The sequence below is a fragment of the Rhipicephalus microplus genome, chromosome X (assembly GCF_043290135.1).
Source record: "Rhipicephalus microplus isolate Deutch F79 chromosome X, USDA_Rmic, whole genome shotgun sequence".
NCBI classification, from domain to species: domain Eukaryota; kingdom Metazoa; phylum Arthropoda; class Arachnida; order Ixodida; family Ixodidae; genus Rhipicephalus; species Rhipicephalus microplus.
Window position 1 is genome coordinate 218,656,532 of NC_134710.1, and position 13,970 is coordinate 218,670,501.

A 13,970-nucleotide genomic window follows, 5' to 3' on the forward strand; every position below is an offset into this window, starting at 1 on the left:
CTCCATCCCTTTGCGTATGACAAAATGAAAAAAAGTCCAAGAGCTGCCCCGCTGTGACTAGCTATACTATTACAAAAGTTATAATCGTTGATAAAACCAGAATGCAGCTTGAAGCCGAAGATCAATTAAATGCATGCGCTTACAATCACTCGAACTGCCGCTAAGTGTTTTCAGCGTTCAAACTCGAATAAAAAACTACGCATCAATGAAAAACACACGATATGTATATTCGCTGTGGCACGATATACAACGTACAAAACAATATGGAGAAGTTTAGAAAAACATAACTGATATAAAAGTCCGCTGATGAAACATGCAGGAATTCAAAAGGTGTCAATCCAAAATGAAAATGCAAATATAAGTGAAACATGAGTCCGGTTGCGGCAAGGCTTTAAAGAAGTTCAGGTCACGACGTTCCTGGAGACCGGTGTCGAATAGACGACCAGGGGGAACCTCGATAGCATTTGAGCATTATGGCGTGAATTTGTGCGTACTTCGAACATTTGCTCACCGTACGTGCCGTAAGACGTGTCCAGGCTGTGCAAGAAACCGGAGAGCTGTGAATCGTCCAGCTTGTCTTGGAAAAACAATTTTCGAATCTTGAAAAAAGTCACCCCCGTAAGCAAGCTGTCGCTTCCCGCTTGGTGTTGTAATCCGACTCTTTCAATCTGCAGCTGCCCAGACACTTCCTGCAGGCTTCTCCTGAGGCTTCCGCAACTCTTCATTAGGTACATGATATCGTAAATGCAAGGAAAATAAAGTTTTAGCGTCTCAAAAAAATCTGTCTCAGCCACAGGCAGGTTTTCGCCGGTAAGCATCTCCAACAGGTAGCCGAAGTCGTAGCCAGTGTGAAATGTGAGCCACTTAAACTCGTCTGATAGAACCAATCCTGAAGTTATGAGTAACTGGACAAACTCAAACGGTTCAATGCGTTCCTCTTCATGCCTGTGAAAATTTATACCGGACTGGACAAGGAGGTCAATCGAGTCTTGCGCGAACGTGTCTTTCGACAAGCAACACTTGAAGGAGAACTGCCAGATAGAGATGTGTTCGTGCTTGTTGCCATGCTCGTCGAAAAATCTGATGCCCAGGTGGATAATCTTGAGAAAGTTCACATTGAAACTCACATTTGGTCTTATTAGTCGATGAGGCTTCGGAATATTTCAACGGGCTGCTTTACGACGCCAGAGAACTCAGGATCCATTGCGATATAGCTGTACCTTTGGACCAGGCACCTGATGGTGTAGAACTCTTCCTTGACGTTGGAGGCCCAAACGTCGCGTATTTCGCAGGCCCTGTCGTCTATGGACAAGGCGCTTATACTGGTACCATCAGAGCTGCTGCTGCTGAAGCTCAACTTACTGAACGCTTCACGTACACCAGACACGGTTCACTCGCAGGAGGTCTTCGAACCTTTGCAGCCAACAAGCAAGATGCTAATGGCGATTCCTTTGCAGTTGACCTTGGTGCTCGTGCCTTTTTAGAAACTGAGCGCTGGGTAACTGGTGAGTTGCGATGATTATGATGATGATGCCTCCACTGTGGCTCTTGCCCACTCAGGCGGTTTGGTTCAAAATTGAGGATAGGAAATTTGAGGCCTTTCGAATGATACCTAACCCTAACAGAACGAGGATAAGCACACGTAAATACAGAAATAGGGCAATATTTTTTTTGCCATTTCAACCAGACAGAACAATATATATCTCATATTGAAATTGCAGTAATTTTGAACACGTTAAAAATTATGTTTAGAATTTGCCTAATTATATTATAGCAACAAATATGCAATTTAGAATTTAGAGGCCCATTGGTTTTGTTTCACGAAGATAACTGCAAACGGCATTAAAGTCATTCCTGTAGCTGTAGCCCACAACCGAAGCACCATAGGAGAGTATATTCTCTATGAGGAAGGGCAGCCCAACATTCGTGATTGGGATGACAAGGAGACGTTTTTTTAAATAGACCGGAACGGCTTCATGACAAAAAATAATGGTCTATTGATTCCAGATCGGAACAAAAGCTGCATAGGGGAGATATTCCCAGACCAGCCCTCTGTGAATATAGATTCAAAGGGGGCACACGGCATCGCAGTCTTGTTAGCATGACTTCTAGTTGTCCAGTATGACACCAGCCGGATTTCCATCTTTATCTCAAATGTCTAAATTCAGTGCATGGTGTTACTTATTCCATGGTGTCAGCCCTGAGTGCAAATTTTCGATATCTTATAGCCGTCATACTGGACAGCACCGGAAGCACAGAAGGTGTAGGGTGATGTCGTTGCCACCTCATGTTTTTGACGTCACTAAAGAATTGTTGTTCCTTCCTGCCTTAATGTATTCTAGTATAGTTGATCTGCTACATTTAGTCGCTGGAGACGTAAATCAGAACCCAGGTCTCGCTATTGCCGATCTGTCGCGCTCCATGGCTTCGGTTCTGGAATAAGTTCGCAGAGTCAAGGAAGGTCAGAGCGCTACACTCTAAGCCAAAAATGGCCGAAATGGGAGCAACGGCTGTTTTTACTCCTTCAGACCGACTGTTACTCTCAGAAAAGACCAAGCGGAACAAGATGGCCGACTTGTTCGAGAATGGGGGAGCAACTGTATTCATCTTAAGTTTGTAAGGGAGCAACGGAAGGAGGAACCGCTGTAAATGCTCTCGTCACGCAACGGTTACTCCCCGGCAGGACACCGCACACAAATATGCATGCCGCCCACATTGATATTCATGGGCCAGATTATTGTTTGTTCTGTGTGCCAAACGTCACCAAACCAAAACAGTGATTTATTTTAGCATCCGTAGATAATAAGATAGCAGTGCTGGCTGAACACAGAAGGCCTGAGAATACAGTACGGCAAATACCTAACACACGCAGCAGCAGAATGGAGAGTTGGCACGTCAAAGCGGACCGAACGCCGAAACACGTGCAAAACAACGATAAAAATAGCCTAGACACGCCGTTCGTCCGCGAAGTAAGGGCGTCAAAGTCGATCAAGCACCGAAACACGTGCATAAAGAGCCCCCCCCCCCCCCCACCCAGATATATCGGAGAAGAAAAAAAAAAGCGGACCCAGACGCGCTTCTCATAAGCCATACACTTAGTAGCACGCTTCACCGTGTAGTTTGAGGGCAGAATGACAAATCTGCGCCATCTGCGCCCGCACGACAAGTGTGGCGCTAGCGTAGCAAACGATGTAAGTTACAAAGTAATTTTTATTCAGTGTTTATGTTGACTAGCACTGAATAAAAATTATACTCAACTTTTTATGTTTATTTATGGGTTTTAGTGTACCTCAGTTTTTTTTATAATTGTATTAGGAGAACACACTGAAATCATTGCGCTGACGCCTGTGCTGCCACTGCTCGACGTTTTTTTTTTCGGCGCAACTAGGTTCGCGTTCGCACTACTCATCATGACCTACTACACTCCTGACCTGTTCAGATAGCGGGGTTCCTATGGGAGCGCGTGTCCCCGCTCTCGTTCAATCGCTCGCCGTAGGTGGCGCTACCTATAACCTGTTCGTCTGCTACTGTGCGGCCGGCAGGAGGGCGACGGACTGATACCATGCGTCTGCTTCTGTGACAAACTGCCTATACGTGTGATTGTTTTTTGCTGAAAAGGCTAACGTGTGCTATGTGTTACATTTTAGTAGTTAGGCTATACTGGTTGATTGACTTCTAAAGCTGTATATTTGCGTAGAAATGTCTTGCTGCATGGTTGTTTTTGCCATTCCAGCCTAAAAAAACTTCAATTTAGTATTCATAAAGCTTTTGACTAATAATGTACTCATTGGTAATAGAATATCAAACTGATTTTAGGTTGTTTAGGACGCGTCAGGTGAAACGCAGTGCCCCTGTTGAGCACTTACCTTGGACACTCGCCCTGGACAGGTGTTACACTTGTAGTCAATTGATAGAAGAGAATAATGCACATACGCCCACGGACGCATATCAAGGAGAGACACAGGAATTGAAGCTTTAACTCTTACTGTGACCTACACAACAAAAATTGTGCGTCAAATTTCGCTACGGGAGTTTGTCTGCTGGAACGGGGAGCGCTGGCCGATGCGCGTTTCTATGATTTTATATGTCCGTGCGATGAGACGATATGGTAAAGGCAGTGATGTGCCTATCGAGGGCAACACATTGCGACCCCAATAAAGTTTTTATCGTCATCATTATCATCATCTTGTCGAGCATAGTTAATAATAATAATAATAATAATAATAATAATAATAATAATAATAATAATAATAATAATAATGTTTTATTTTTCATCAATAGTTTGATGAAGGACAGCGGCAGGTAAAAGCTGCTCTTCGAAAGAGGCAGCTTGACATAGGCCCACAGACGCCTTTAGCACGACAGCACTGGCAAACAGTTAGCAATGTTATCTAAGCAACAATTACAAAAATATCAAGTTCAAATTCTAAAAATAAAAATAGCAACCATGATAACAATGTAGCAACTGCAAAGAAATCTTGAAAACTATACATGTGTATATCGTGCAATTGAGTTCGGGTACAGAGTAAGAAATCTATGCCAGCTTTCACATATTTATCAATTAACGTAGAAACTGTGTAGAACAACCTATCTGTGGAGTAGTTTGTTCTCGAAGTTTTTATTTTCCATGTTTCTTTATGTCATGTTTCGAACAAATTATTTGGCTGCAGTTTCGAGAGGTCGTACAAATAATGTCGACTTTCTTGAAATTGACGCCTGACCACCAATGCTAACTTAAAATCGTAGAGACGATGTAGGGGTGGTATTCCAGCCTGTTGAAACAATTCACTTCTGCGAGCATCATACGACCAGTAAAAAATTATTCTAATATACGTCTTTTGCATCAGGTACAGTTTTTGTAAGCGCGTGTTAGTCGTAGTCCTTCATACCAAGAAACAATAAGCAAGATGCCAACAGAACAGTCATTTATAAAGTAAGAATTTTACCTTGTATAGTAGAACAGTTTTGCCACTGTACACCGTGCCCTCTACGCGAGATAACTGACCCAGCACACTGTAAATGCGATCGTTTCAAAGCATATTGCTCGAAAATGTAACTCCAAGAATTTTTATACAATTTACTAACTCAATAATAGTATCGCCATACTTGAAATGTATGTTTTCATTAACAGACTTATTTTTAGGGCGGAATAGTACCGCCTTTGTTGTACTAGTGGTTATGTTTGATTGATAGCGCCCAAGGGCGACACCCGCAGTTGGGGCGCGTACACATGCTGAAAATGTGCCATTATACTCGTTTGTCAATGAAAAGCAGATCCCTCAAAGTGATATCAAGGTCCACACGAATGCAGCCAACTCTGACGAGGAATCATATCGCTTTATTTGCCATATTTTACACATTCATACACAATTCATGCACAATAAGAACGATTTGCACTGCCACAGCGATGGCTGAAGCAGACGACAGCGAACAGGTGCTGCCTAGCGCCACGCCGCTCGTAGGTGACGGCCCTAGCGGCAGAAGGTATGAACTAGAACGTGGGCGCTGGAAGAGGTGCTCTCTGGGCAGGTCAGGAGTGTAGTAGGTCATGCTACTCATAATCATTTGGTCTGTAGTCGGTGAGCACATGGACGTGCGGGCTTGTGAGCTATGTTTTGATCGTGTGTGTGTGTCGCAGATTTGCGTTTCTACTTTTTCGTGATGAAGGTTAGTGTATATTTATCTTTATGGAGCGCGAAGTAGTTGTGGATTTTGCTGCCGGGTGGAACAAACACATCGTAAACACGTCTTCAGCTATCTGCAAGCCTGTTCGCTCGTCGGACAAAGGACCGAGCATGCATCAGCGTGCAGGTGAGTGGCATTTCCAGCAAGATTTAATGCTCTTACAATACATTGTTGAGTGGTTGCGCTATTGAAAGAGAAATGATTTGCTCTTATTCGCCGTATCCATTGCTTGCCGTATCGGACTAAATTATTTCTATTACCGCCTGCATACCCTCTTGCTTCCCCTGTCACCACTGCAGTGCCAGTGTACTTTTGCAGTTAAAAGTTCATTTACGCAACACTACCTCGCTTGAAAAAACATTGGGGCGGGGTTGTAGCTGCATTCATACTGGCACTTTTCTACCATTGGCTTTATGTAATGTTAACGGCTGAGTGTTGGGGCCTTGGGCCGCATTTTTTAGAGCTATAAAGTGTATGTAAATCAGTGAGTGAACAAATCATTGTCGCATCACTTCACTGGCATAGCCAGGCGGTTGCGCACAGAATTTTTTTAGGCCGGGCGTAGGGAGCCCAAATTGACGACCATATTCGCTTGCCCGGCCTATTCAGATAAGCGGACCCCCCCCCCCCCCTCCCCGCACGCCTAAAAAAAAAAAATCTGCCCACATCACTGCGTCACTTGCTTCACCTCTGCGCTGAACGTACTATTTTATAAGCGCACCATCAAGCGAGCAGTTTACATATTGACAGAACAATTGGAGGAGGAATGACCCAAATCTTTCAGATATCTTTAGAGATGCAAAACCTTAGCAAAACTGAATATTGTAAAAGACAATCATAAATGCTGTATGTTCTCGTTAGCGTTGTCATTATTCTGCATCATGAAATCTTTATGCGCTGTGAAAACTTGGCATGCCGTTGAAGTCACATATCGACGTTAATACCGATCGACGAAAATTTCGACAACCTCAATAACACCGTTTGGGATTTGCCGCATGCACATAATTAGGCTGATTCCCACTTCACTGCTACCAAATTAAACAATATTTGATGCATGCCTTTTACTTTTTTTTCAGAGATATGACACAAATTTGGTTATACTGCAGATGCTCCCAACGATGCTAAAGTACAGAAAGCAAGTGAATTTTGGTAAGTGCAGACTTTTTGTACTACGTATATGAAAGCATCGCTTTTTAGGGGCAAACTGTGCATGTGTTGGCCAGAGAATAGTTCATCATGCCACATGGTTACACTGGCACTGACGATTCGACATGGCTCCGCTGGCCCGTGTGTGTGCTCACACTGTTACCGTTAAGATAAAATGTTTATGTTTTCATTGCAGGGATTGCTGTTTGTACTAAAAAGCCAACTGCCAAGATTTGTTTACGCTGGTACTGCTAAAAGTATGCTTTCCCTATTTACATGGATTTTGGCTTGCACAAAGCATAACACTTGGGCCTAGATTCACAAAGCTGTCCATGCGCAGGCCTTCATAACAGCGTTTCTTGACTTGCCTTTACCCTGTTTTCTGCAGATGTTTCGAGGGTTTAAAAGTGCCACAGCATGTTGACCTCCCCCACTCTGAAATATTCGCGTTCAAAGTTCCGCAAGAGTGGGCTTAACTTTCTTGTGCACCTCTTTGCTAGTCCAAGATAATGAAGTGTTATGCTCTTACTAGAGGTGGCAGTGTTTCTAATGTTTGTATTTCCATCACATTCACCAAGTATGCGATCTTGGCTTGACTGGTAGCACATCCTCAACAAATGTCTTTGTGGCACATGTAGAAGGCAGTACAAAATGAATAGGCAGACATTCACACCGGGAGATAACTTCTAATAATGCTTTTTTTTGGAAACCACGGTGTGCTTATTCCAATTTGTCTAACAAGCAGTAACCTGTTTGGCTGTGAACCAACAAGACGTTGAACTAATAGAAGCATCACATCTTGTTGCTCTCAAATATATATGTATTGGCAACCTATCTGTGACACTGTCAAACAAAGAATCAGAATATCTGTGCATGCCTTAAGATATATTGCTTCCTCGACAACCGAGTGAACAAATGCACCCTAGTTTACTAAATTTAAAAAATTTTTTCAAGGTAGCACGGTCTAAATTTTTTGTCTATAGCTTTTGTCGAGCCGTTTGCGTCAGGTACAAAGAAATATACTGAAGATTATCATGTAGCCTTTGCAAATGGTTGCTTTCAAGCAGGCTTTGCCTGCTTGGCTTGTGCCTACAGGTATTGCACAATTCAAGACGCAGCAGCGTATGATAGAACAGTAGAATCGAGAGCATCTATGTGCACGAGCTAAATAAGTATTTTAACATGAGCGGACAGTACGTGTTATTTGCCACACACATGACCACACTTAGAATGCCCATTGGTGAATGGGCTCATAGAAATGTCACTCAGCTGTGTATAGGAAACAAGTTAGCTGAACCTAAGGGTATCTTTAACTGCTACAAATATGCCTTGTTGAGGTGCTGCACATTTTCTTCCAGAATATTGCTGTCTGAGACATCATGTGAAGAGCGTCTATCACATCAGCATTTATATGGCTTGCCAAGTAACGTTTGGCCGAACCTTCCTTTTTTCACATTTAGTTTTGCAGTAGACATCCTAGAATGTAAGCGCTGCTGCAGTGTGTGTGACTCATTGTTATGAATTGATTCTGGCATGTTTAACCTCACATTTCTATTTTTTTTCTTGCAGCAATGAGATGCTTCACATATGCCTGCGGTGACGTTCCGCTGGGCTAGCCTGATGGAAACAACAGCTGCGAAACTTGAGTTCTTCAGAATTGGAGAAGTTGCCCTTCTCTCACCAATGATGACACAGACTGCCCTATGCTAGAAATTCAAGATTGTTTATCCACGGATGACGCAGAAAACCTTTGATGTATTGTGTTTGTTTAGTGCTGGCTGTAGTGTGGCGAAGTCTACTTTTACGTGTGGTCACACGTCGCCTCATAAAAAGAACAATAAAGCATTTATTTTCCTTTCAATATTGTCCACTTTTTGTGTTAGAAGCACCCAAGCAGTGCTCTTCCAAGGAGCTCTCGCCATGTGTTAAGCGTGTGACAAGCATACTCGAGATAAATACTCATTTCCCCAAGGAGTAACTGGAAGCATGTGCAGTTGGTTTTCAGAGAGTAACTGCGAACACGTGGGAGGAACGGTAAAGAGTAACTGTTGCTCTTAGAAGAGCAACTGGTGGGAGTAATGGTTGGTCGGCAGGGAGCAACTGGTGGGAGTAACTGTTGGTCTGCAGGGAGGAACTGGAGAGAGTAACTGTTCATCCCCCGAAGGAGGAACTGAAAGGAGAGCAACGGTTCCTCCCTCTGCAGTTACTCCTTTTAGGAGAGTAATGGGAGTGGCAATGCAATTGCTCCCTGAAAGGAGCAACCCCTATACCCCTGTTGCTCCGTTTTGGCTTAGAGTGTATACGGTGGTAACTTCAGGGCGTAAAGGAAAAACAGGTTGCGACTGACCTTGAAATCGAGAGTTTAAATGAAAGGGTCGGGACACTGGAAGCGGCCTACTCTCCGGTCGATCCTAGTTAAACAAGCGCTTCAAATGTTTCTGACATCGTCAATCAACTAAAAAGAATAACGTCGCGGTGCGATGATACCGAAAATAAAATGCGACGTTTCAATATACTTTTTTTGGCATTGAAGATGATGAGAAGGAAGATTGGACGGCAACTGAACTAAAGATCATATCTTTCTGTTCCAAAAATCTTGACATCACAATGACTGGTTCACAATTTCATAGGGTACATAGATCAGGTCGCTTTGCTTCAAACAAATGTCGGCCTATAATATCAAAATTGACCGTCTTCAAGGACAAGCAAAATATTCTGGCTTCCACCCGCAAACTTAAAGGGTCCAAATTTGGAATAAGCGAAGACTTTTCACCCTCAACACGTCAATCAAGAAGGAAATTGCTGGAAGAAGCCAGGGGAAAGGCTAAACCTTATAGATTATCGGTAGATAAGCTCCGAATTGATAGAGAGACATGCGTTTTTGACTCCTCCACGAACTCTGTTGTTTTATCTTCACGATAGCTAGAGAAAAAGAGGAATAAGTGTGGTCGTAGTAAACCATCGAAACCCACCTCCACTTCTCTGCTGTCAGTTTTATTCACTAACATCAGAAGTCTTCTACCGAAATGCGACCTAGTTTCATCCTTCCTTGAGGACAGCTGTTCAAAGGTCGTAGCACTTACAGAGACTGGCTTGTGCCCTATTATCAGGAACAAGCAATTGCTGTTTGATAAGAACTACACCATTTATAGGCGTGACCGCACACATAGGAGAGGTGGAGGGGTACTGCCAGCCATTAAGAACGACATTGCATCATTCATAATTGATACGTTCTCTGATCTGGAAATAGTATGAGCAGCATGTAGGGCTCACACCAAGAACATACTAATAGGCGTTTGCTATCGTCCACCCGATGCTAGTCCGCTATTCCAAGATGATTTGCGAAAGAGCATCTCGGCCGCAATCAAGGGAGTCCTACGGATCACGTGTACCTTTTTGGTGACTTTAACTTACCCAATATCGACTGGCCCACTTTATCATCACCCTGCCAAACTTCAACTGATTTCATTAACCTTTCGTTGGATTTCAACTTTTCACAAGTGGTAAACAGACCCACACGTGGTACTAATGTTCTAGATTTGGTGCTAACCACCGCCATGATACGATAGGCACAATCGAATACTGTGACGGTTTTAGTGACCACAATCTCCTGCAACTCACCATCCACAAACCGGTACCAAACATAGATTGCATGGCTACGAAGTTCATTCGTAACTACAATAGAGCGGACTACATGGCATGAACAATGAATTAGCGGCCTTCTTCATCAGTCTTTTATACAATCTTTCTCTCTTCAGTCTGTGGCTGAAAATTGGCTTGCATTTAAGAACAAAATGCCAGAGTTGGTGGACAGGTATGTGCCTCTCATCTCTATCTCTCACGATAACAAAAATCTCTGGTTCAGTTCATCACTTCGCAAACTGCGAAATAAAAAGAAGCGGTTCTACACTGCAGCCAGACCTTCATCCAGCGCGCCTTCCTGAGAAAGGTACAATACATGCCTGAAAGTATATTCATCGACTATATGTTCCGCCAAAAACAAGTACTACTGACATGACCTATCGTCCCTCCTGCAGTCAAACCCACGAAAGTTCTGGCAAACCATATCTCCTGGAAATGAATCGCGACAACTCTGTCTTTCCAATGACTACAACACACCACTAAGAGATGAGCAATGCTCGCACGAGTTCAACAAACGTTTCTCGTCAGTATTTACTAAAGAAGATCACCTTAATGTGCCTTATGTTCCAGATTTAGGTTGCCCTTACATGACACCAATAACGGCCACTGAGGATGGAGTTGCGTGTCTCATAAATAACCTTAAACTATCAAAATCGGCGGGTGTAGATAATTTAAACGCTAAGATATTGAAAAATACCCTACCGCTCTCTAGCGAAATACTATGCATAATATTTAATCAATCACTGTCGACTGGACAATTACCTAAAGACTGGAATATTGCCAGGGTTATTCCGGTATTCAAAGCTGAAAAGAAATTTCAACCAGACAACTACGGCCCCATCTCCCTAACTTGCATTTCCTGTAAAATGCTAGAGCACATAATTGCATCACACATCTACCACCACTTGGGGACTAATAATTTCTTTTTCGTAAATCAAGATGGATTTCGTAAAAATATGTCATGTGATACGCAATTGTTTGAACTTACTACTGACTTGCACTTTAACGTGGACAACAATCTACAAACCGATAGCATTTTTCTTGAATTTTCCAAAGCTTTTGACCGGGTCGCCCATTGTCGTTTGTTTTCCAAATTAAATTCCCTTGGACTGGACTCTGCTAGCTTATCTTGGATTAGAAATTTCTTATCATCTCGCCAAGAATTCACCGTAAATAATAACTGTGTTTCTTCCTTAGCTGATGTAACTTCCGGAGTCCCTCAAGGTAGCGTTCTAGGCCCTTTACTCTTCCTTGATTACATTAATGACCTGCCCAACAATATTTCCTCAAGTATTGGATTTTTCGCCAATGACTGTATCATTTATAGAAAAATGACATCTCCCGAGAAATACCACATCCTGCAAAGTGAAATTAACCTTATAAATATGTGGTGTCGAAAATGGCTCATGGTATTGAACTCCGGACTATGTAAACTCATTTCTTTCACCCGCAAACAATCGAACTCTGATTTTTCCTACGTAATTAACAACTCTGTCATATCTCGTGTTCAGTCATTTAAGTACCTAGGGATAATCTTGACTCACAATTTTCATGGCACCCTCACATTACCGCTCTCTGTGCTAAAGCATCTCAAACGCTTGGATACACTCGTCGTAACCTCCGTAAATCACCACCTAACATTCGCAAGTTAGCGTACCTTACCTTCATTCGCCCACAGTTAGAATTCGCCTCATCTATTTGGTCCCCTTATCAAGACTACTTAAATACCACCTTAGAGCTTGTTGAAAACCGTGCCGCTCGTTTTATTACCGGAAATTACGAACGAAAATCTAGTATCACTAAAATAAAACTCTAACTTTCGCTGCACCCTCTTTAGGTTCGCCGGTGTGTTTCCCTTTCATGTCTGCCTCATGGATACCTTCAAAACACCAGGCCTCATTCTCTCCCTTTGAAAACACCACTGCGCATGTCTAGGCAGCTCCATAATCGTGGCAGTTTCGAGCGCATATTCGGCAACACAAAGGCGTTTACTTGTTCTGCGCTTCCACACGCCATCCAGCTTTGGAATGATCTACCTAGTGATATCAATTCGATCACAAATCGCAAAGCCTTTCACTACCGCCTACTCGAACATTTCATGCGTGCGTAGTTATTTCTTGTTCATTCTCTCTAGATGTGTTATCTTATGTATAAAATTGTTTAACGTTGTATTATGTTGCATTGTAGTATTGTAAAGGCTGCCAAAATTTTCTTTATTTTACAATCACTAACTGTTCATGGTAATAAAGTTCGCGTTTCGTGCACGCTCTTCCTTTGTTTAGTTTTTCTACTGGGGTGTTACTCTATTGCTTTTCTGGCAGTCGTTTAGATCACAGTGCACTTTCCATATTGTGCCATCTTGATTTCATCTTTTTATATTTGTCTCAAGTCATGTTTTACCATGTATCGCCCCCCTTACACAATGCTCCAACTAGAAGCCTATAAGGTATTGTGAATAATGCCATTCCAGCTAATGAGCCCGCCATTTCATTTAACTCTAACCCGCAATGTCCAGGTACCAATAATAATTTTAGGAGCTTAAGCTGTGGATGAATTGGCGTAAGGAATGTCCTTAACGCATCTGATTGAGATGAAACTGTCAGTGACGTACATACGGACAGGGGGTCTAAAATTATTATAGCAGTGTGGGTGTACAAAGTTACTTTTCGTAGTGCTAGAACAATTGCCAAAAGTTCAGCTTCAAAAACAGGTGTAAAGTCTGGTAGTCTTACTGAAAACGACCTGTCGAGTGGAGAAGAGTAAATACCTACTCCTGCCTTCTCATATATTACTGAAGCATCAGTGGCTTATACATTATTTGTTTCCAAGTTTGCAAGGTAATCTTGCAATCGGCTATTTAGGACACTGTGTGATTAAAATTTAGGCTTAAGAAGCACTGCATCTCTCTCTCCTACACTCTCTCGCACCACGTGCTTGGTTGCTAGAGGAGAGGTTAAGCTCGCGCCCGCAGCTGCTGCTATGGAAGAGGGGGTGAAAGCTGAAAGTGGCGTTTGCCACGCACAACGCAGGATGCTTTTTAACAGCTGAGTAATAAATGCATTCGCATTTAAAAATGACACCTCCAGCTATCAGGAGATCGCTGCGGGTGACCCTGGACGCAGTGATTGCCTACTTGTGAAGGCATCGGACTCATGGTCTCCGCCACCAAGACCGAAGCCTTGCTGATCCATCCGCTGGCGGCAGCACGATGCTACGTGAAACATCTGAGATCCGGCAAACACTGCCCCCTTGGAAGCTGACTGTGAGGCACCAGAGCTTCGCCGTCGACCACCGGCTCACATGGACCCCAGCTGCCAAGCTCGCCAGCACAGAGATCCAACGTGTCCAGGAGGCCATCAGCAAGCTCCAACAGCGTGGCCGCGGTTGCTCCACCAAGTTAGCACTATGGCTTATCCAGGTTTTGGCGTCCTCGGTATGTTGCGCCTACCCGCTGGTGGCCTTGACACCTGCCAGGAGAATGGACCTGGAAGGACATC

The 13,970-nt window shown here is 43.3% G+C and overlaps 1 protein-coding gene and 1 pseudogene across 1 annotated transcript in view; one reads left to right on the plus strand and one right to left on the minus strand.

Moving 5' to 3' along the window:
• Nucleotides 1-401: 401 nt before the first annotated feature.
• LOC142775182 (CCR4-NOT transcription complex subunit 7 pseudogene) lies at nt 402-2,289 on the minus strand (annotated as a pseudogene).
• A 3,208-nt stretch (nt 2,290-5,497) lies between these two features.
• Nucleotides 5,498-13,970, plus strand: part of LOC119187546 (large ribosomal subunit protein eL14) — a 223,761-nt gene continuing 215,288 nt past the window's right edge. The window contains exon 1 of the mRNA XM_075878661.1: nt 5,498-5,549. The gene's annotated coding sequence lies outside the window, so the exon portion shown is untranslated. The remainder of the gene's footprint in view (nt 5,550-13,970) is intronic.